At 38.9% G+C, this 24,355-nt stretch overlaps 1 long non-coding RNA gene across 1 annotated transcript in view; it reads right to left on the bottom strand.

Annotated features, from left to right (window-relative positions):
• LOC311094136 overlaps positions 1 to 24,355 on the bottom strand; it is a 683,555-nt gene that overhangs the window by 450,327 nt on the left and 208,873 nt on the right. The window lies entirely within an intron of this gene.

Here is a 24,355-nt window from a genome sequence, read left to right as displayed (position 1 = left end):
GATTCCTGAGCTCATGATGATTCGATTATGACGTCATTAAAATATGGACGCCATTTAGAATTTTTCTAAAAACCTACTTTTTCAAACTCGTCCTAGATGGTTTGTCCGATTTGCACGAAAATTGAACCAGATCATCTTCAGGCAGTGCTGACCAAAAGTTATGGAATTCAAGTTGATTCGTCTAACCGTTTTCGATAAACGCTCGAACAAATTTTACGTAGCGCCTGCAAAAACAGACGTGAGGCTGTATCTCCGCAACGCTTTATCGGATTCAGACCAAACTTGGTACATGTCATCCCAAGCATGACCTGAGGCTACATGCTGCGTTTCGGCGCAGCGCCACCTACTGGTCCAGAGATATGAAAAATGGCTATTTTTGCTTATAACTTCTGAACAGTTTGTCCAAAAAATCATAAAATTGGTCTTGTTAGATTCAGGGCGACATGCCGAGTCGACTGATATCCAATTTTACCATATCGGCCATTTTGACTGTCGGCCATTTTGAATTTTGTGCTAAAATGCTGTATTTTAAGAATGCATGAACGGATTGTCACGAAACTTGGTATGGGTCATCAGCACAATGTCCTGAAGGAGCGTGAGAAGTTTCGAAACAGCGCCACCTAGTGGTGAATTTTTTTTTTTCAAATGCTTATAACTTTGGGTGTGGTCGACTTATTTTCACGAGACTCATCTAATTAGACTCCTGAAACCTTGCCGAGTCCTACGATACCAAACATGCTAGGTTTCGCCTTACGGTTTGTGTAGCGTTGTGATTTAGCGCTTAAAAAACATTTGGCTATATCTTCGAAACCGCTTGTCCGATCGAGACGAAACCACCGTCAGAAGTTTGAAAACATAGGTTGATAGCTAAACGCCAATGCCCAAATGCGAAAATATTGATAGTAAGGGGTAGTAAAATTCAATCAAAGTCATGTGTCAGTCATTTTTTACGTGTTTTTTCATAGAAATGTCTATAACTCTGAAGTGAATTGAGATATTTTCACCAAAATTGACACACTCTCACATTGGCTCACTCTGAGGACACATAAAAAAAAATTGTGGGACTGAGCCTCTTGGTGGCGCTATAATAGAACAAAACATGAAATTCCCATTGACGTCAATACAGTTTTGTGAAATAAAATGCTATACTAAACAAATGCATTGGTGTAATATTACGAAACTCAGAATGTGCCAACAACACCATCCCCTGAAGGTACTCAAAATATTTCATGGTCAAAAGTTATAACAAAATTTCCAAAAAGGCTAATAACTTTTGAATAAATCTGGCTATTGAAATGCCACTGGTCTTAATAGATTCCTTGGGTCAAGCCGAGAACATAGATACCAAGTTTTCCTTATTTGGCCGAACTTCCTGTCCGCCATCTTGATTTTCAGTCAAAACCTACTTTTTCGAACTCCTCCTAGACCGTTTGTCCGATTTTCACCAAAATCGAATCGTATCATCTCCAGACCGTGCCGACTAAAAGTTATGGATTTCGTGTCGATAGATGAAACCGTTTTCGTATAGCACAGCAGCAAAGTTGAGGCATGATGCTAATAGCACTATTCAGGCTTTATCTCTGCAATGCCTTGACATATTGACACCAAACTTTGTATGTGTCATTGTCACTTCACTCTGACCCCATCACATCAGTTTTGTAACTGCACCACCTATTGGTCGAAAGTGATAATCCATTAAATCATATTTTTAATTATTGTTTCTATGATTTTTCAGGCATTTTGCCTAAAATCCTCTTTAAATGTCTTTAATTGCTCATTGTTGCAGTTGGTCTGACACTTTCAGACATGTTGGCATGTCTTGTCGTCTTATTCTGCTTGGCCCCGGTAATGGCTGCTTGCAGCTATATTTTTTTATATTGTTTTACTAGTGGGTGCAGTACGATATACTTAATTTACACTCACCTAAAGGATTATTAGGAACACCATACTAATACTGTGTTTGACCCCCTTTCGCCTTCAGAACTGCCTTAATTCTACGTGGCATTGATTCAACAAGGTGCTGAAAGCATTCTTTAGAAATGTTGGCCCATATTGATAGGATAGCATCTTGCAGTTGATGGAGATGTGTGGGATGCACATTCAGGGCACGAAGCTCCCGTTCCACCACGTCCCAAAGATGCTCTATTGGGTTGAGATCTGGTGACTGTGGGGGCCATTTTAATACAGTGAACTCATTGTCATGTTCAAGAAACCAATTTGAAATGATTCGAGCTTTGTGACATGGTGCATTATCCTGCTGGAAGTAGCCATCAGAGGATGGGTACATGGTGGTCATAAAGGGATGGACATGGTCAGAAACAATGCTCAGGTAGGCCATGGCATTTAAACGATGCCCAATTGGCACTAAGGGGCCTAAAGTGTGCCAAGAAAACATCCCCCACACCATTACACCACCACCACCAGCCTGCACAGTGGTAACAAGGCATGATGGATCCATGTTCTCATTCTGTTTATGCCAAATTCTGACTCTACCATCTGAATGTCTCAACAGAAATCGAGACTCATCAGACCAGGCAACATTTTTCCAGTCTTCAACTGTCCAATTTTGGTGAGCTCGTGCAAATTGTAGCCTCTTTTTCCTATTTGTAGTGGAGATGAGTGGTACCCGGTGGGGTCTTCTGCTGTTGTAGCCCATCCGCCTCAAGGTTGTGCGTGTTGTGGCTTCACAAATGCTTTGCTGCATACCTCGGTTGTAACGAGTGGTTATTTCAGTCAAAGTTGCTCTTCTATCAGCTTGAATCAGTCGGCCCATTCCCCTCTGACCTCTAGCATCAACAAGGCATTTTCGCCCACAGGACTGCCGCATACTGGATGTTTTTCCCTTTTCACACCATTCTTTGTAAACCCTAGAAATGGTTGTGCGTGAAAATCCCAGTAACTGAGCAGATTGTGAAATACTCAGACCGGCCCGTCTGGCACCAACAACCATGCCACGCTCAAAATTGCTTAAATCACCTTTCTTTCCCATTCTGACATTCAGTTTGGAGTTCAGGAGATTGTATTGACCAGGACCACACCCCTAAATGCATTGAAGTAACTGCCATGTGATTGGTTGATTAGATAATTGCATTAATGAGAAATTGAACAGGTGTTCCTAATAATCCTTTAGGTGAGTGTATGTAAGTGAGGATAGCAAAATAAAGTAAACTGTGACATATTATACCCAACAATTCTACACACAGTGGACTACCAGTAAAATTAATACAAATTTGAGACCTGTTTTGGGAAATTATTCAGACACTTTGACCTGACCATGTTTTGCTTAAGTGTTTTTTCTTTAATTGCTAATGCAACCTTTTTACACAACAGACTGAACAAAATTAATAATTGCTTGGTAATTGGCTAAATTGGTATTACCTATGTGTACTTAAATTTAACAGCTGACAGCTATTGAACCTAATTCATTTGTGAGGCAGTCTAACAGAAGGATGGCAAAAACCAGTGAAATATTTGATTTAATAACTGAGTACGTGTCATATTTCATTACTATTTTCTAAACTATAGCGAATAAACTGTGATAATGTGATAAATGTTGAAGGTGTCTGAATAAATTTTGGTTTGACTATATATTATACCTTCAGTCTTTTACATTTTAGTATTTTATATTATTAATGTCTGTATTTGTGTATATTTTTAATGTATACATTTTAATATACATTTAATATATTTATTTATATACATATTTTTAAATCATATTTTTTTTAAGGAATATAAACACCTTGTTAATTTGATTTTGTCCCAGGGAATACTGATAAAATGCCTACCTAAAATGCACTGTAAGTCACTTTGGATAAAAGCATACACCAAAGGAATAAATGTAAATGTACTGTTGACAAAACTGCAACAAGAGCTACAGCATTAAAGCTCACGCTAGACAAACTGAACTGTCATAAAGGACAACTCGGATCAATGACACTTTGAGAGGTCTGAAGAACGAACATGGCTGTAAGCAGCAAAATAAGCTAACATGCTAAAAATCTTGATACCTTTGACACTGACAGCCTCGGCCCTGAGGTGTTTTACACACCACTTTTATTGCTTTCTGTCCAGAGATGAAAAACGGACAAGCAAAACATTTTGTAGGCCTGATGCTCGGATCTGATAACGTTTCAGTCTTCACAAACACCCTGATTTCTCTCTCGCTCGCTCGCTTTCTCTCTTCCCATCTTGTTCAGGATTAGATGATTCTACTTATCCTCCAGACACAGAGACAGAATAACATGTGAAAATTACAATACATCAAGTAGGAGTCATTACGGGAACTGCTCCCTTCCTTGTCTCACTTCAAAGTCTCTGCAGTTTTCTGATCCATGTGACATTCACGCTCCCTCCAGGGTCAAACAACATCTTGCAGCCTTCATAAAATGATTAAATATTTTAAACAGCTCGCATGCGTACCTCCGTGGCCCCCGGAGACTGATGCTGTTATCGTTTTTGTCAAAGCCACTTTCCATCTGCATTTGTCATTCCTGCTTCGCGCGTATAAGTTATCAATCGGCTTGTCAGAATGCAAAATAACTGATGTTCTTTGGGCGGTATTGGATGGACTATCTCGGGCTTTTAATCAATGCATATTTTTTCCACTCTTCTTTCTTCGCTCCTTCCTCATTCTCTGCTCTTTAATATAAATGTTTAGAGTCCCAGGCGTCTGTAATGTATTTGCACAGAAAACGCTTTGACAGAAGCAGTAGTTATATTATCAAACATTACACCTTGGGGCTAAAAGAGTATCAGAGGCTTTCACGCACAGGCAATGCTGGGAATTACAGACATGAAGAGATGACTGCTGTACCCTCACTGTAAGGGATTGCCCCGGCTCTATATAAATCAGACGCGTTGAAAGCTAATCTTTCTCACTCACACATGTAGTGTATACTCTATTTATAGATTTGTCTTGCCTGAGAGAAGATTCCAGGCCATGTGAGGCCTTTATCAGTGGTAACAAGGTTGTTAATGTATCTGAATATGCTGTACATCCTCCATCTTGGCTCGGCATGCGGCAGTTGCGTAAGGGCATGGCTAAATACAAGCCAACCGCATCCACATCTGTCTCCCAACATGACGTTATCTGACTAAATGGGGAATTTAAGGAAGGAAGAAGAGAGATGTGCTGTTCTGAAACACCCAAATTGTGTTGGGGAAGCTGCTTGAACACTAGTTTGTCAAGCTGATCGTAATTCATAATTGCCGTCTACCTACTTTTTTTCTTTTTTTTTAAACTGCATTTAAGCTAACTGCATTGAAGCTACTAAAGGGACAATATCCTAATGTAAATGTATAACTGTCAGATTTCTGAAAATGGAGCATTTATCTGGTGCAAAATTGTCTCATCCAGGTTAATAACATTGCATTTAACTTTATTTACAAAACTTACAAAAATTCTAATTAGACTAATAATAACATTAGAAACAGTGACAAACACCAGCATTTTGTGTAATATTTCACACCAAAAAAGAGGAATGATTTAAAATGAATCAGTTTGATCAATGAATCATTTACGTGAACAGTGATTTGTTTATCTAAATGAAACCTACAACTGGACTGATTTATATGAGTTATATGAACAATACTATTTAACTATTTGCCAATGTAGTATTTTAAATAACGTTTCAAATCAGGAATAAAATCTGACAACAATTGTATCATATACAGCCAAAACATTATGACCACATGCCTAATATGCTGTTGTCCTCCACGTGCTACCATAACAGTGCCGACCCACTGTACTAGACCCCTAAAGGTGTCCTGTGGTATCTGATGTTAGCAGCAGATCCTTCAAGTCCTGTAGGTTGCGAGGTGGACCCGCCGTGGATTGAACTTTTTGGTCCAGCACATCCCACAGATGCCCAATTGGATTGAGATCTGGTGAATTTGTAGGCCAGGGCAACACCTTGAACTCTTCATCATGTTCCTCAAACCATTCCTGAACAATGTGTGCAGTGTTGTAGGGTGCTTTATCCTGCTACAAGAGGCCACTTCTACCAGGGAACACCATTGCCAAGGGGTATACCTGGTCTGCAAGAATGTTTAGGTTGGTTTACATCTACATGGATGCCGGTTGCCTGGCTCATCGGACCAGGCGACCTTCTTCCACTGGTTCAGAGTCCAGTTCTGACACTTGCGTGGCCATTGTAGGCGCTTTCAACGGTGGACAGGGGACATTAAAGGCGCTCTGATTGGTCTGAGGCTACACACAGCTCCATATACAGCAGAGTGTAATGCATTGTGTGTTGTGATACATTCCTCCCATGGCCATCATTAAAATTTCGTGTGACTTCTGCCACAGTAGACCTTCTGTTGGCTCTGACCAGACGGGATGGCCTTCATTGCCCTCGTTTATCGATGAGCCTTGGGCGCCCAACACCCTGTCGCTGGTTTGTGGTTTGTCCCGTCTCAGACCACTGTTGGGAAAATCTCACCACTGCTGACTGGGAAAAACCTATAAGCCTTGCCGTTTTAAGCCCTATTCGCACGGGATTAGTATTACCTAGGGACCTCCGGTAATTTGTAATAATCGCAGAGGTCGTCTGTGATTTTTATCCCGTGCGAATCTGCCATGTCTGTAAAAATGTCTGTAAAAATTCCCCCGAAAATTACCTACCGTATTTCGGCCAACACAGGGGTCCTCTGATAATACCAGTCCCGTGCGAATCCCCATGTCTGTGATTTGGGCTGTTTTTCTGTGAGCCTATCGTTTCCTAAAGAACGTAATAACCATTATGGGCCGTTTAACAGTCCATTTTACGGCCGTTTAACAGTCTGTTTTTCTCCAATAAAAACTATGAAGTGCTGCAAAAGAAAAAACAAACTACTACTACGGACGTGATCCGGAAGCTCAACTCGGACCGTTGTCATGGAAACGTCAAATTAAGTATTTTGACGCAACATGGAAGCTCTTTTGGAAAGTTTGGACGCTTTTTGTGGTAGTGTAACTTCTGTATCGTGGAGCATTTCTTCGTCTCACACGGCCTCTAAAGACGTCCATCCTGTAAGTATCTCAAGAAATCAAAGTGTGAAAGAGTAAAAATGATATAAAATGAAATAAACCAAATAAAATGAATAGAAAAACAAGCCTATCGCGACGTTTTCGGTATTTATAATACCTTCTTCAGGCAGGCTTGTTGTAAATATGGACAAAGAATAAAAGAAAAAGAAGATATATTTATACAATAATATGATATTCTATAATATATATATAATATATTTCTCTAATAAATTGGTTTTAAATAAGTTCTTTTTTTGAATTGCAATACTGCAGCGCGATCTTCGTTTCAGCGCGTTCAGCTAGTGAAGTGTGAATGGGTGGGCGCACGCTGTAAAGTCCGTAAACTCGAGGGAATTACGAACATTTATTTGCCCGTGTGAATGAGCCACCAAAAACACAGACGTCAGGGGGTAATTTCTTAATTACAGAGGTCCAGGGGTAATACTAATCCCGTGCGAATAGGGCTTTAGAAATATTCTGACTCAGTCGCCTTGCCCCAACATTTAGGTCCTTGTCAAAGTTGCTCAGATCTTTATTCCTGCCCAGTTGTCCTGCATCCAACACAGTGATTATGAGAATTGTTTTCTCATCATCTAATCTACGCAGACGTTAATATGTGGCCTTGGTAGGAGATGATCAACTATATTTGTTTCACCTGTGACTGGTCATAATGTTTTGGCTCATTAGTGGCTACGTTTATATGCAACCAAATAATCCGTTAGTAATCGGATTGAAGGCTTAATCGGACTGAATGCCTTCATGTAAACACCTTAATTGATCCGATTGAGCTCGATCAAAATTTCGTTCGGATTGAAAGGGCTGGTTTATTCCTTTTCTAATCCAATCGAGAAAACATGTACAAACTTGAACGGATTGAAAACCGAAACTGAAAGGACTGCGCATGTGCAATGACGTTGAAATAGCGCAATGACATATGACGCGCTGAACGAGCTGTTCTTCCTGTTGAATAAAGTGTCATATAAATGAGTGTCCCATCATTCTAAAATTCTCCATTCACTCCTCACCGTCTGTGAAGTGGAGCAGGACAACGTCCCACCAGTCCTTGTTTCAGATTTTCATACTGCGTGATAAATATAAGCAGCACAGAACAATTGTTCATATGCTCATTGTCTCCAAATTATGACCAGAAATGGATAAATATGTTAAGTCTGCTGTTTAAAACAAAGAAAGAACCAATGTAGGAGAATAGTTATTATGCGCAAACAGCAGGGAACTCTGTATATTCGTGCATGTCAAAAAATCGATTCCAATTTGAAGCTTGTGACATATAAACGAGCACATCAACCCGATCACTTGTTCATGTAAACACTACGTTCGGATTCATCAATCGAAATGAATTCAGTCCGATTGAAACAAAAGTTCATGTAAACATAGCCAGTGTATTGTGCTTGTTTTATTTCGTAAATTGTCTTATTTTTGTATCATAAATTGCGCTTCTATATTTTTTAGGCTGGTCCAGCTAATTGTGCATTCAAGAGTAAACAGACAGCTGATACCTTTGAGAAAGAGATGATTGGCTCTTAGATGTAAGTTAGAACTAGCGGTGTTAAGATTTCTCCAATTTATTTTTATAAGAGTCTGTTTTCTCCCTTTAAAATGTCTCTGATTTTAGTTAGCTAATCAACAAGTTAATTCCAGGTAGTTTGAAGTAGATAAAAAAAACAAACAAAAAAAAAACACACATTTTATAGATTTAGGACCTCACAAATTGGGTGCAGGGGCACTAAATCCAGGTGCCTTTTAGGTAATGAATCCACTAATGAGAGATCATCCCAGGATCCTGCTGTCTTCCTGTCTCTCTTCTGTCACACTCACAAGCACACAAATTTTCCTCTAACGGGCCATAGAGTAAATTAGCAGGTAGGGCTGCAGTGGCTGATTGAAACAAACTGGTGTTGATTGCTGATCAGTCAGCTGTGGAGCTGGATAAGAACACGAGCTAATGGAAAAGAGCAGAAATACCCCCAGTCTATCTGTCTTTCTTTATTTCTCTCTCCCCCAGGGCTGTGGTTATGCTATATGGTGTTAAAAATGAAAAAAATAATAATAAAAGAAGCTGAAGATATCTGCATGATTGGTATGACAGTGATGGCAGCACAGAATGCATGAATTACCATGCTGGTCCTGGATGGTTTAGTTGGTGAACCATCAGAACTTGTTAACAGCAAAACATGTATTTATTTATTTATTTGTTTGTTTGTTTATTTGTTATTTTATAAAAGATACATTACTGTTCAAACGTTTGGGTTCGGGTAAGATATTTTTGAAAGAAGTCACTTAAGCCCAGCCCCCCACCCCCCACCTCAAAAATACAGTAAAAACTCTAATATTGTGAAATATTATTACAATTTCAAATTAATGTTTTATACTGTAATATGTTTTAAAATGTAAATTATTCCTGTGATGACAAAGTAAAATTTTCAGCCATTACGCCAGTCTTCAGTGTCACATGATCCATCAGAAATCACTCGAATATGCTGATTTGGTGCTCAAAAAAAACATTTCTTATTACTATTAATGTTAAAAACTGTTGTGCTGGGTTTCTACTACATTTTAAAATGTATTTGTTTATTACTGTATTTGCAAATTAGTGGATATGTTTTTTATGTCTTCTAAACAGATCCAAAATTACTTGTTAGCATTTCCGAACTTCTCTTCCACTATAAAGGTGCTTTACCTCTTGAAAAAGCGCAGGGTCAAAGTTTATGCATTTCGCAGCAGCTTCCGCGAGTCATTAAAACAAACCATATCTAGAGAGGAGAAGAAACCTTCAAAATTGAAGTCATAAATTACAGACTCATGACCTGTACACAGAAAAGCAGCCATTTAGTCAACAGTGTGCTGTTAGCATGCTACGTAAGTCTGCCCTTAGCCCATTACCCAGACACCACCATTCCACTCCCTCCGTTCTCTCCGGTTGACAGCGCCTGTAAATTAGAAAACAGTCATTTTTTTTTAATACCTTTGAACCTTCTGGCAACACTTTTCGATCAATTAGGAGGCAAAGCATTAATTCGGCACTCTGTGACTGGTGTCTGCTGGCGTCTTCTGCTCGTCATTGATCCTGGGAGTGATCTCTTTAACCTCAGAGTGATGGTAATGGCATTAGGAGATGAGACCATTACGACGCCTTCTTCCAGCTCTTCACCTCCGAGACAGGCGGAGGGCAGGGGCAAATGGGTGGGGCGTGGCCGGGGGCTCGGGCAGACGAGTCAACGGGGGTGCAGTCAGACACCCCTAGTCTCTCGGCTTGTTCCGCCGTATCTCCTCGGAGGCAATTTAAGTATAAATTAGAGTCGCCGAAGGCCTGGAGAAACAAGCTGACAGCCACCCAACACTGAATAAATCACTTTTTATTGTGAGGAAAACTGCGCCACCTCATCTGACATGATGGCGTTTACATTTTAAAGGGAAAAGGTTTATTTGCTGCCGCTTTCCTGCCAGGTGCTCTCAGGGTTTAAGCAGACACTGTCAGTATGTGTTCCCGCCTAAAGTGACCGTTTTAAATCAAGCCTTGGACACAGCTGTCGCGGGAAACTGACCTGTTTAAGTCTCACTGGATCCTCCTGAAAAAGGCTTACAGACTGGTTAAAGGGGCGTCTACGGCGAGTTGCTGTTGTGATACCTGAGAGCTCAACAAGATATGCCAACCGAATCAATATAACTGACGACTTGCAAATTGATATGCTTTTACTAGAAACGAAATCCTCTCAGAATCTTAAAACAAATGCTAATACTGGGTTCCATCCAACCCGTAAAAGTGAAACAGAACACCATTTGAACTCCTCACAATATAAGATAAGCTTCAGTTTAATGAATGAGTGGGAATTTAAATGAAATTTGTTACATCCCACAAGTTATATGGATTTCTTTGAAATTCAGTCCATTTTATTCCAATTTGCGTTCAAATTTAAATTGGAATTCTGGAATTCAGCGTCCAATTCAAATCGAGGAACTGAATGGGAATTTAAAAGGCATTCTCAATTCAATTCTGAATCCATGTGTGACATCCAAAAATTCAATTTTAAGCAATTAAAATTCACCATTAAATTAAAGTTCATTCATATATTTAGAACAGATGTGTGATCTTGATCTGAGAAAATGATCTTCTCTCTGTTTAACTGTACAAATGTGAAACAAATGGAATTTTGTTTCTTTATACATAGCCTACGTTATTTTCCGAGTGTCTTGCCACCTGGTCTGTGATCTGTGACATCAAGTAGGAATATCTCAAATCTAACTTAGTATGTAATGCCTAAACCTAAACCTAACAGTTGTCTTGTGTCCTATTTAGTAAGTGATGGGTATCACAGCTTGTGCTGAATTGCCCTGTTTGTTAATCACTTAAGGGATCTCATTCAGTGGTGTCCTCTTTCTACTTTATTCTTTGTATCCTAATGAAGCTTCTGTTAATTAGCACACGTGTTTGTCTGGGGTGAGAGTTGTTCAGATTACAGTGTCAGAGAGACTCAATTAGTCCAAGATGGAGTAGTGATGAGTAGTACTCGTTCCATCAGATGTAAGGCAATAAGCACCTGGCTGTTACCTCCACAGTCCCCATTGTCCTGATAAGATGAAATGAGGTGGAATCAGGACTGAATCCTGACCCCAGTGGAACTAAATGGATTGATAACACCTTGTACAAAGCATTCATTTTGTTTTTCCTGGGAAACAAACTAAACCTATCTTCTTGGGGCAGTAATAGAGTAGTGACGTTTTTGCTTCACCAGCTAATGGTGGGTGAATTGAAAAAAATGTACCAGCTGTTAATATTTTTAAGCCACAAGACTGCAGTTTGCATTATTTGGTACATAATTATACTACCGTTAAGTTTTGAAGCTTTATAAAACATTTTTTAATATTTTTGAAAGTTTCTTATGCTCTCCAAGGCTACATTAATTTGATAAAAAATACAGTTATAAACAGTAATATTGTAAGATATATTATAACAATTTAAAATAAGTTTTCTATTTGAAACGATTTTAAAATTGTACTTATTCCTGTGATGGAAAAGTAGAGTTTTCTTCAGTGTCACATGATCCTTCTGAAATCATTCAAATATGCTGATTTGCTGTGTTTGCTGAATATTATAGTCTCTTTGTTATGTTATAAATGCCTTCATTAGCCGCGTTTCCATTACCCTTCAAATCGAGCAAATTGAAATTGCGAATTGAAAATACGCCCAGTGGAAACACGTCAATTTTGCAAAAACTCCCATTTATCGCAAACAAGTTTTTACGCTCGCATGAGGTGGTTTTTCAGGCAATTCGAAAAATAAATATTTCGGAAAACTGCAATGGAAACATTTTTTGCGCATTTACAGTCACCTGACGTAGATGACACGGTATGTTTGGACAGAATACGAGAGTTCTTTATTAAATTCAAAAAGACAAAAGAATTACAGGAATATTGGATTCTAAACCACAAAGAAATGCCACAATCAAGACCTCGAAGCAGATATGAGGGAGAAACACCTCATATGTGCCGCTCCCAGTATAAGGGTCTTTCCTTGCCATTAATGCTTGGATAACACGCCTACGTCTCCTTTGATTAATAATAATGGCCAGTGCAGTTGCTGGGATATACATAAACCTACCAACGCCCGTTGCCATGATTATTGGTATGACTTATCGCTAAGTTTTAGTCGCATAACATCGGTTAATGGAAACGGCGTCATTTCGCAAATGTTTTTTTGTCGACATTTAGAAAAAAATCGCAAAAGTTTGCGCAAATCTGTAATGGAAACGTGTCTACTGTCACTACTGACCCCTTTTGAATGGTAGTGTATATATTTTGTTATTATGTGTCAATGTGCCACTCAAAGCATCAGATTTGAGTTATGGAGGGAATGTGAGGTCTGACACAAATTGTATTATTTCAGATGGCTTTATTTATGTCTTGCTACAAAGTTACACAGAGACGGCGAACAGTAACAAGCAACATAATAGACAAAAACACACACACCTATTGCAATAATGAATGGTTCCAGCAAGCCAGCACTTCACTTCTGCGACTATACTCACCAATAGTAACACACATACACAACATGCAATATTACAGTGAAATGTAAAGCTTCAACCAATCATAAAAACCCCTTAAACCTGTCTTGTGCAAATTTTTATTCCTAGTAAGTAATTAGATCAAATTCGCTCTGATTTGAGCCTTGCCGCAAAACATGAAATCAACAATGCCACAATACATTGTGATTTTGTTCCTTGGAGCTTTGTGTTGGTTGCCTAACGCAAGGAATATTCAGCATATGTGTTGCCACATGGAGTTCTGAAGGGAAAAAAAAACCTTTAGGCACGCTTGATGAACTTATGATGGTGAATTTTCCACTGAGGCAAAAGTTAGAAAACGTGTGACAAATGTTTTCTTTAGTAGACAAGTATGTCTGATTTGAATAGCTCCTGTAACTTCCTACAGCTAGAGTCAGATAATCATTCTTACTGTTAGAGTGCGTATTATGTTGCACTTTCTAATAAAGTTACCAGCCAATTGAAGAGTTTTATTTATTTACTCAAAGCCAATTTTTACTTGCGTTTGGCACTTGGATGGTGTTTGTTTTGGACCCTTCTTTTAGTAATCCCATGGATGCAGGTTTGCAGTCTGGACTGTGTCACATCCTGGTCTCATTCTTTTTCTTTTTGCCACATGTGGACTCAGGATTGCTCTCACTGTTGCTGTGTCCCAATTCAAAAACTGCATCCTTCAAAGGCCGTGAAGGTCAGACTGAGCATTGTTAAATGGGACGGTCCAGCCTACTAAGGACTGTTCTTGTCGCCTATCAACTGTGACAGCTGCTGTTGATGAGTGGCAATAACGTTTTTACTGGACTTTTTAAAATTTATATTAAACCAAACAGGGTTCACAAACTGTCCAAATATGTTCACCATGGTCCATTTCTGTATAAAATAAAGTGTATAAACTATATATAATCGCATCTTAGTAAGATATGTCAACATTTGATCCACTAAATTATTTACTTTTTTACATTTTTATCATTAGATATTTGAGTAAGGTAAAACTCAATACTTATGTTTAAAAGAGCAATTTGGTAATTTCCCTTTAAAAAAAAAATCCTGTCGTCTCTGGCGCGCAATGAAATCTGGGGTAGGCAAGGCCTCGAAGGATCCATCTATTGTATCCTTCATTTCACGGGAAACGAAGACCGCATTCGAAGGAGCCTTCGAATTTGGACAGCCTTCGTCACGTCGCGGTGACGCACTCTGCCTTCGAATGTGCCCTTCGAAAGATGCAGCCTCTGAATTGTTACTTACCCGTTCTCACTCACCAGAGTGTTGATTGGACACACCTGCTACTAATTATGGTTGTTTGGACTTGTATAAAAGCTCAGCTCAGCCAGTCGATCTTTGTCTGGCCTTTGTGTATGTTCTACGGACTATTTGTTCATTGACCGTCCTTACCTGTATTTATGTTTACCTATCTTGTTAAAGTGCTCTGGGAACCTTTTGTTGGACAATTATCTGATCTAAACCATGTGGACTTGATTAATGGATAAATGGAGTCAAGCTAAGGGGCGTCTACACGACACCATTTTCAACTAAAAACGGAATACTTTTTATGAGTTTTGGCCATTCATTTACATGACAACAGCGTTTTGGGTGCCTGAAAACGCAAACTTTTGAACATGGGTTTCAAAGTGCAAGTTTTTGAAAACGGTCTCCGTGTAAACAATAAAAAAGCGAATCTGTGAAAATGATGACATAATGCACATGCGCTTTCTGTGTCCAATCTATAGCAGGGTTCACCAATCTCGGTCCTGGAGGGCCGCTGTCCCTGCAGAGTTTAGCTCCAACCAGCTCCAACACACCTGGGGCCTGTACCATGAAGGTAGCTGAACAAACTCGGGGTTACAGGATTGGCTTGTTCCGCCGTATCTCCTCGGAGGCAATTTAAGTATAAATTAGAGTCGCCGAAGGCCTGGAGAAACAAGCTGACAGCCACCCAACACTGAATAAATCACTTTTTATTGTGAGGAAAACTGCGCCACCTCATCTGACATGATGGCGTTTACATTTTAAAGGGAAAAGGTTTATTTGCTGCCGCTTTCCTGCCAGGTGCTCTCAGGGTTTAAGCAGACACTGTCAGTATGTGTTCCCGCCTAAAGTGACCGTTTTAAATCAAGCCTTGGACACAGCTGTCGCGGGAAACTGACCTGTTTAAGTCTCACTGGATCCTCCTGAAAAAGGCTTACAGACTGGTTAAAGGGGCGTCTACGGCGAGTTGCTGTTGTGATACCTGAGAGCTCAACAAGATATGCCAACCGAATCAATATAACTGACGACTTGCAAATTGATATGCTTTTACTAGAAACGAAATCCTCTCAGAATCTTAAAACAAATGCTAATACTGGGTTCCATCCAACCCGTAAAAGTGAAACAGAACACCATTTGAACTCCTCACAATATAAGATAAGCTTCAGTTTAATGAATGAGTGGGAATTTAAATGAAATTTGTTACATCCCACAAGTTATATGGATTTCTTTGAAATTCAGTCCATTTTATTCCAATTTGCGTTCAAATTTAAATTGGAATTCTGGAATTCAGCGTCCAATTCAAATCGAGGAACTGAATGGGAATTTAAAAGGCATTCTCAATTCAATTCTGAATCCATGTGTGACATCCAAAAATTCAATTTTAAGCAATTAAAATTCACCATTAAATTAAAGTTCATTCATATATTTAGAACAGATGTGTGATCTTGATCTGAGAAAATGATCTTCTCTCTGTTTAACTGTACAAATGTGAAACAAATGGAATTTTGTTTCTTTATACATAGCCTACGTTATTTTCCGAGTGTCTTGCCACCTGGTCTGTGATCTGTGACATCAAGTAGGAATATCTCAAATCTAACTTAGTATGTAATGCCTAAACCTAAACCTAACAGTTGTCTTGTGTCCTATTTAGTAAGTGATGGGTATCACAGCTTGTGCTGAATTGCCCTGTTTGTTAATCACTTAAGGGATCTCATTCAGTGGTGTCCTCTTTCTACTTTATTCTTTGTATCCTAATGAAGCTTCTGTTAATTAGCACACGTGTTTGTCTGGGGTGAGAGTTGTTCAGATTACAGTGTCAGAGAGACTCAATTAGTCCAAGATGGAGTAGTGATGAGTAGTACTCGTTCCATCAGATGTAAGGCAATAAGCACCTGGCTGTTACCTCCACAGTCCCCATTGTCCTGATAAGATGAAATGAGGTGGAATCAGGACTGAATCCTGACCCCAGTGGAACTAAATGGATTGATAACACCTTGTACAAAGCATTCATTTTGTTTTTCCTGGGAAACAAACTAAACCTATCTTCTTGGGGCAGTAATAGAGTAGTGACGTTTTTGCTTCACCAGCTAATGGTGGGTGAATTGAAAAAAATGTACCAGCTGTTAATATTTTTAAGCCACAAGACTGCAGTTTGCATTATTTGGTACATAATTATACTACCGTTAAGTTTTGAAGCTTTATAAAACATTTTTTAATATTTTTGAAAGTTTCTTATGCTCTCCAAGGCTACATTAATTTGATAAAAAATACAGTTATAAACAGTAATATTGTAAGATATATTATAACAATTTAAAATAAGTTTTCTATTTGAAACGATTTTAAAATTGTACTTATTCCTGTGATGGAAAAGTAGAGTTTTCTTCAGTGTCACATGATCCTTCTGAAATCATTCAAATATGCTGATTTGCTGTGTTTGCTGAATATTATAGTCTCTTTGTTATGTTATAAATGCCTTCATTAGCCGCGTTTCCATTACCCTTCAAATCGAGCAAATTGAAATTGCGAATTGAAAATACGCCCAGTGGAAACACGTCAATTTTGCAAAAACTCCCATTTATCGCAAACAAGTTTTTACGCTCGCATGAGGTGGTTTTTCAGGCAATTCGAAAAATAAATATTTCGGAAAACTGCAATGGAAACATTTTTTGCGCATTTACAGTCACCTGACGTAGATGACACGGTATGTTTGGACAGAATACGAGAGTTCTTTATTAAATTCAAAAAGACAAAAGAATTACAGGAATATTGGATTCTAAACCACAAAGAAATGCCACAATCAAGACCTCGAAGCAGATATGAGGGAGAAACACCTCATATGTGCCGCTCCCAGTATAAGGGTCTTTCCTTGCCATTAATGCTTGGATAACACGCCTACGTCTCCTTTGATTAATAATAATGGCCAGTGCAGTTGCTGGGATATACATAAACCTACCAACGCCCGTTGCCATGATTATTGGTATGACTTATCGCTAAGTTTTAGTCGCATAACATCGGTTAATGGAAACGGCGTCATTTCGCAAATGTTTTTTTGTCGACATTTAGAAAAAAATCGCAAAAGTTTGCGCAAATCTGTAATGGAAACGTGTCTACTGTCACTACTGACCCCTTTTGAATGGTAGTGTATATATTTTGTTATTATGTGTCAATGTGCCACTCAAAGCATCAGATTTGAGTTATGGAGGGAATGTGAGGTCTGACACAAATTGTATTATTTCAGATGGCTTTATTTATGTCTTGCTACAAAGTTACACAGAGACGGCGAACAGTAACAAGCAACATAATAGACAAAAACACACACACCTATTGCAATAATGAATGGTTCCAGCAAGCCAGCACTTCACTTCTGCGACTATACTCACCAATAGTAACACACATACACAACATGCAATATTACAGTGAAATGTAAAGCTTCAACCAATCATAAAAACCCCTTAAACCTGTCTTGTGCAAATTTTTATTCCTAGTAAGTAATTAGATCAAATTCGCTCTGATTTGAGCCTTGCCGCAAAACATGAAATCAACAATGCCACAATACATTGTGATTTTGTTCCTTGGAGCTTTGTGTTGGTTGCCTAACGCAAGGAATATTCAGCATATGTGTTGCCACATGGAGTTCTGAAGGGAAAAAAAAACCTTTAGGCACGCTTGATGAACTTATGATGGTGAATTTTCCACTGAGGCAAAAGTTAGAAAACGTGTGACAAATGTTTTCTTTAGTAGACAAGTATGTCTGATTTGAATAGCTCCTGTAACTTCCTACAGCTAGAGTCAGATAATCATTCTTACTGTTAGAGTGCGTATTATGTTGCACTTTCTAATAAAGTTACCAGCCAATTGAAGAGTTTTATTTATTTACTCAAAGCCAATTTTTACTTGCGTTTGGCACTTGGATGGTGTTTGTTTTGGACCCTTCTTTTAGTAATCCCATGGATGCAGGTTTGCAGTCTGGACTGTGTCACATCCTGGTCTCATTCTTTTTCTTTTTGCCACATGTGGACTCAGGATTGCTCTCACTGTTGCTGTGTCCCAATTCAAAAACTGCATCCTTCAAAGGCCGTGAAGGTCAGACTGAGCATTGTTAAATGGGACGGTCCAGCCTACTAAGGACTGTTCTTGTCGCCTATCAACTGTGACAGCTGCTGTTGATGAGTGGCAATAACGTTTTTACTGGACTTTTTAAAATTTATATTAAACCAAACAGGGTTCACAAACTGTCCAAATATGTTCACCATGGTCCATTTCTGTATAAAATAAAGTGTATAAACTATATATAATCGCATCTTAGTAAGATATGTCAACATTTGATCCACTAAATTATTTACTTTTTTACATTTTTATCATTAGATATTTGAGTAAGGTAAAACTCAATACTTATGTTTAAAAGAGCAATTTGGTAATTTCCCTTTAAAAAAAAAATCCTGTCGTCTCTGGCGCGCAATGAAATCTGGGGTAGGCAAGGCCTCGAAGGATCCATCTATTGTATCCTTCATTTCACGGGAAACGAAGACCGCATTCGAAGGAGCCTTCGAATTTGGACAGCCTTCGTCACGTCGCGGTGACGCACTCTGCCTTCGAATGTGCCCTTCGAAAGATGCAGCCTCTGAATTGTTACTTACCCGTTCTCACTCACCAGAGTGTTGATTGGACACACCTGCTACTAATTATGGTTGTTTGGACTTGTATAAAAGCTCAGCTCAGCCAGTCGATCTTTGTCTGGCCTTTGTGTATGTTCTACGGACTATTTGTTCATTGACCGTCCTTACCTGTATTTATGTTTACCTATCTTGTTAAAGTGCTCTGGGAACCTTTTGTTGGACAATTATCTGATCTAAACCATGTGGACTTGATTAATGGATAAATGGAGTCAAGCTAAGGGGCGTCTACACGACACCATTTTCAACTAAAAACGGAATACTTTTTATGAGTTTTGGCCATTCATTTACATGACAACAGCGTTTTGGGTGCCTGAAAACGCAAACTTTTGAACATGGGTTTCAAAGTGCAAGTTTTTGAAAACGGTCTCCGTGTAAACAATAAAAAAGCGAATCTGTGAAAATGATGACATAATGCACATGCGCTTTCTGTGTCCAATCTATAGCAGGGTTCACCAATCTCGGTCCTGGAGGGCCGCTGTCCCTGCAGAGTTTAGCTCCAACCAGCTCCAACACACCTGGGGCCTGTACCATGAAGGTAGCTGAACAAACTCGGGGTTACAGGATTGGCTTGTTCCGCCGTATCTCCTCGGAGGCAATTTAAGTATAAATTAGAGTCGCCGAAGGCCTGGAGAAACAAGCTGACAGCCACCCAACACTGAATAAATCACTTTTTATTGTGAGGAAAACTGCGCCACCTCATCTGACATGATGGCGTTTACATTTTAAAGGGAAAAGGTTTATTTGCTGCCGCTTTCCTGCCAGGTGCTCTCAGGGTTTAAGCAGACACTGTCAGTATGTGTTCCCGCCTAAAGTGACCGTTTTAAATCAAGCCTTGGACACAGCTGTCGCGGGAAACTGACCTGTTTAAGTCTCACTGGATCCTCCTGAAAAAGGCTTACAGACTGGTTAAAGGGGCGTCTACGGCGAGTTGCTGTTGTGATACCTGAGAGCTCAACAAGATATGCCAACCGAATCAATATAACTGACGACTTGCAAATTGATATGCTTTTACTAGAAACGAAATCCTCTCAGAATCTTAAAACAAATGCTAATACTGGGTTCCATCCAACCCGTAAAAGTGAAACAGAACACCATTTGAACTCCTCACAATATAAGATAAGCTTCAGTTTAATGAATGAGTGGGAATTTAAATGAAATTTGTTACATCCCACAAGTTATATGGATTTCTTTGAAATTCAGTCCATTTTATTCCAATTTGCGTTCAAATTTAAATTGGAATTCTGGAATTCAGCGTCCAATTCAAATCGAGGAACTGAATGGGAATTTAAAAGGCATTCTCAATTCAATTCTGAATCCATGTGTGACATCCAAAAATTCAATTTTAAGCAATTAAAATTCACCATTAAATTAAAGTTCATTCATATATTTAGAACAGATGTGTGATCTTGATCTGAGAAAATGATCTTCTCTCTGTTTAACTGTACAAATGTGAAACAAATGGAATTTTGTTTCTTTATACATAGCCTACGTTATTTTCCGAGTGTCTTGCCACCTGGTCTGTGATCTGTGACATCAAGTAGGAATATCTCAAATCTAACTTAGTATGTAATGCCTAAACCTAAACCTAACAGTTGTCTTGTGTCCTATTTAGTAAGTGATGGGTATCACAGCTTGTGCTGAATTGCCCTGTTTGTTAATCACTTAAGGGATCTCATTCAGTGGTGTCCTCTTTCTACTTTATTCTTTGTATCCTAATGAAGCTTCTGTTAATTAGCACACGTGTTTGTCTGGGGTGAGAGTTGTTCAGATTACAGTGTCAGAGAGACTCAATTAGTCCAAGATGGAGTAGTGATGAGTAGTACTCGTTCCATCAGATGTAAGGCAATAAGCACCTGGCTGTTACCTCCACAGTCCCCATTGTCCTGATAAGATGAAATGAGGTGGAATCAGGACTGAATCCTGACCCCAGTGGAACTAAATGGATTGATAACACCTTGTACAAAGCATTCATTTTGTTTTTCCTGGGAAACAAACTAAACCTATCTTCTTGGGGCAGTAATAGAGTAGTGACGTTTTTGCTTCACCAGCTAATGGTGGGTGAATTGAAAAAAATGTACCAGCTGTTAATATTTTTAAGCCACAAGACTGCAGTTTGCATTATTTGGTACATAATTATACTACCGTTAAGTTTTGAAGCTTTATAAAACATTTTTTAATATTTTTGAAAGTTTCTTATGCTCTCCAAGGCTACATTAATTTGATAAAAAATACAGTTATAAACAGTAATATTGTAAGATATATTATAACAATTTAAAATAAGTTTTCTATTTGAAACGATTTTAAAATTGTACTTATTCCTGTGATGGAAAAGTAGAGTTTTCTTCAGTGTCACATGATCCTTCTGAAATCATTCAAATATGCTGATTTGCTGTGTTTGCTGAATATTATAGTCTCTTTGTTATGTTATAAATGCCTTCATTAGCCGCGTTTCCATTACCCTTCAAATCGAGCAAATTGAAATTGCGAATTGAAAATACGCCCAGTGGAAACACGTCAATTTTGCAAAAACTCCCATTTATCGCAAACAAGTTTTTACGCTCGCATGAGGTGGTTTTTCAGGCAATTCGAAAAATAAATATTTCGGAAAACTGCAATGGAAACATTTTTTGCGCATTTACAGTCACCTGACGTAGATGACACGGTATGTTTGGACAGAATACGAGAGTTCTTTATTAAATTCAAAAAGACAAAAGAATTACAGGAATATTGGATTCTAAACCACAAAGAAATGCCACAATCAAGACCTCGAAGCAGATATGAGGGAGAAACACCTCATATGTGCCGCTCCCAGTATAAGGGTCTTTCCTTGCCATTAATGCTTGGATAACACGCCTACGTCTCCTTTGATTAATAATAATGGCCAGTGCAGTTGCTGGGATATACATAAACCTACCAACGCCCGTTGCCATGATTATTGGTATGACTTATCGCTAAGTTTTAGTCGCATAACATCGGTTAATGGAAACGGCGTCATTTCGCAAATGTTTTTTTGTCGACATTTAGAAAAAAATCGCAAAAGTTTGCGCAAATCTGTAATGGAAACGTGTCTACTGTCACTACTGACCCCTTTTGAATGGTAGTGTATATATTTTGTTATTATGTGTCAATGTGCCACTCAAAGCATCAGATTTGAGTTATGGAGGGAATGTGAGGTCTGACACAAATTGTATTATTTCAGATGGCTTTATTTATGTCTTGCTACAAAGTTACACAGAGACGGCGAACAGTAACAAGCAACATAATAGACAAAAACACACACACCTATTGCAATAATGAATGGTTCCAGCAAGCCAGCACTTCACTTCTGCGACTATACTCACCAATAGTAACACACATACACAACATGCAATATTACAGTGAAATGTAAAGCTTCAACCAATCATAAAAACCCCTTAAACCTGTCTTGTGCAAATTTTTATTCCTAGTAAGTAATTAGATCAAATTCGCTCTGATTTGAGCCTTGCCGCAAAACATGAAATCAACAATGCCACAATACATTGTGATTTTGTTCCTTGGAGCTTTGTGTTGGTTGCCTAACGCAAGGAATATTCAGCATATGTGTTGCCACATGGAGTTCTGAAGGGAAAAAAAAACCTTTAGGCACGCTTGATGAACTTATGATGGTGAATTTTCCACTGAGGCAAAAGTTAGAAAACGTGTGACAAATGTTTTCTTTAGTAGACAAGTATGTCTGATTTGAATAGCTCCTGTAACTTCCTACAGCTAGAGTCAGATAATCATTCTTACTGTTAGAGTGCGTATTATGTTGCACTTTCTAATAAAGTTACCAGCCAATTGAAGAGTTTTATTTATTTACTCAAAGCCAATTTTTACTTGCGTTTGGCACTTGGATGGTGTTTGTTTTGGACCCTTCTTTTAGTAATCCCATGGATGCAGGTTTGCAGTCTGGACTGTGTCACATCCTGGTCTCATTCTTTTTCTTTTTGCCACATGTGGACTCAGGATTGCTCTCACTGTTGCTGTGTCCCAATTCAAAAACTGCATCCTTCAAAGGCCGTGAAGGTCAGACTGAGCATTGTTAAATGGGACGGTCCAGCCTACTAAGGACTGTTCTTGTCGCCTATCAACTGTGACAGCTGCTGTTGATGAGTGGCAATAACGTTTTTACTGGACTTTTTAAAATTTATATTAAACCAAACAGGGTTCACAAACTGTCCAAATATGTTCACCATGGTCCATTTCTGTATAAAATAAAGTGTATAAACTATATATAATCGCATCTTAGTAAGATATGTCAACATTTGATCCACTAAATTATTTACTTTTTTACATTTTTATCATTAGATATTTGAGTAAGGTAAAACTCAATACTTATGTTTAAAAGAGCAATTTGGTAATTTCCCTTTAAAAAAAAAATCCTGTCGTCTCTGGCGCGCAATGAAATCTGGGGTAGGCAAGGCCTCGAAGGATCCATCTATTGTATCCTTCATTTCACGGGAAACGAAGACCGCATTCGAAGGAGCCTTCGAATTTGGACAGCCTTCGTCACGTCGCGGTGACGCACTCTGCCTTCGAATGTGCCCTTCGAAAGATGCAGCCTCTGAATTGTTACTTACCCGTTCTCACTCACCAGAGTGTTGATTGGACACACCTGCTACTAATTATGGTTGTTTGGACTTGTATAAAAGCTCAGCTCAGCCAGTCGATCTTTGTCTGGCCTTTGTGTATGTTCTACGGACTATTTGTTCATTGACCGTCCTTACCTGTATTTATGTTTACCTATCTTGTTAAAGTGCTCTGGGAACCTTTTGTTGGACAATTATCTGATCTAAACCATGTGGACTTGATTAATGGATAAATGGAGTCAAGCTAAGGGGCGTCTACACGACACCATTTTCAACTAAAAACGGAATACTTTTTATGAGTTTTGGCCATTCATTTACATGACAACAGCGTTTTGGGTGCCTGAAAACGCAAACTTTTGAACATGGGTTTCAAAGTGCAAGTTTTTGAAAACGGTCTCCGTGTAAACAATAAAAAAGCGAATCTGTGAAAATGATGACATAATGCACATGCGCTTTCTGTGTCCAATCTATAGCAGGGTTCACCAATCTCGGTCCTGGAGGGCCGCTGTCCCTGCAGAGTTTAGCTCCAACCAGCTCCAACACACCTGGGGCCTGTACCATGAAGGTAGCTGAACAAACTCGGGGTTACAGGATTAGTTTTGAATTGACAAAACCAAACCGATGCAATCAGGCTTTATTGGTACCATGATGCAGCTCATCAACTTTCTCTGTCAACTCAGGCTTTGATCCTTAAGCTATGATTACTCCACGCGCGCGTGCACATAAAAGAGTGACGTCGACACTGAACAGCCAATCGCGGGTAGT

Source organism: Abramis brama, assembly GCF_963993115.1.
Source record: "Abramis brama genome assembly, chromosome: 12".
Classification (NCBI taxonomy): domain Eukaryota; kingdom Metazoa; phylum Chordata; class Actinopteri; order Cypriniformes; family Leuciscidae; genus Abramis; species Abramis brama.
Note: the sequence above shows the minus strand (reverse complement) of the source record. Positions and strands in the feature narration are given on the sequence as shown.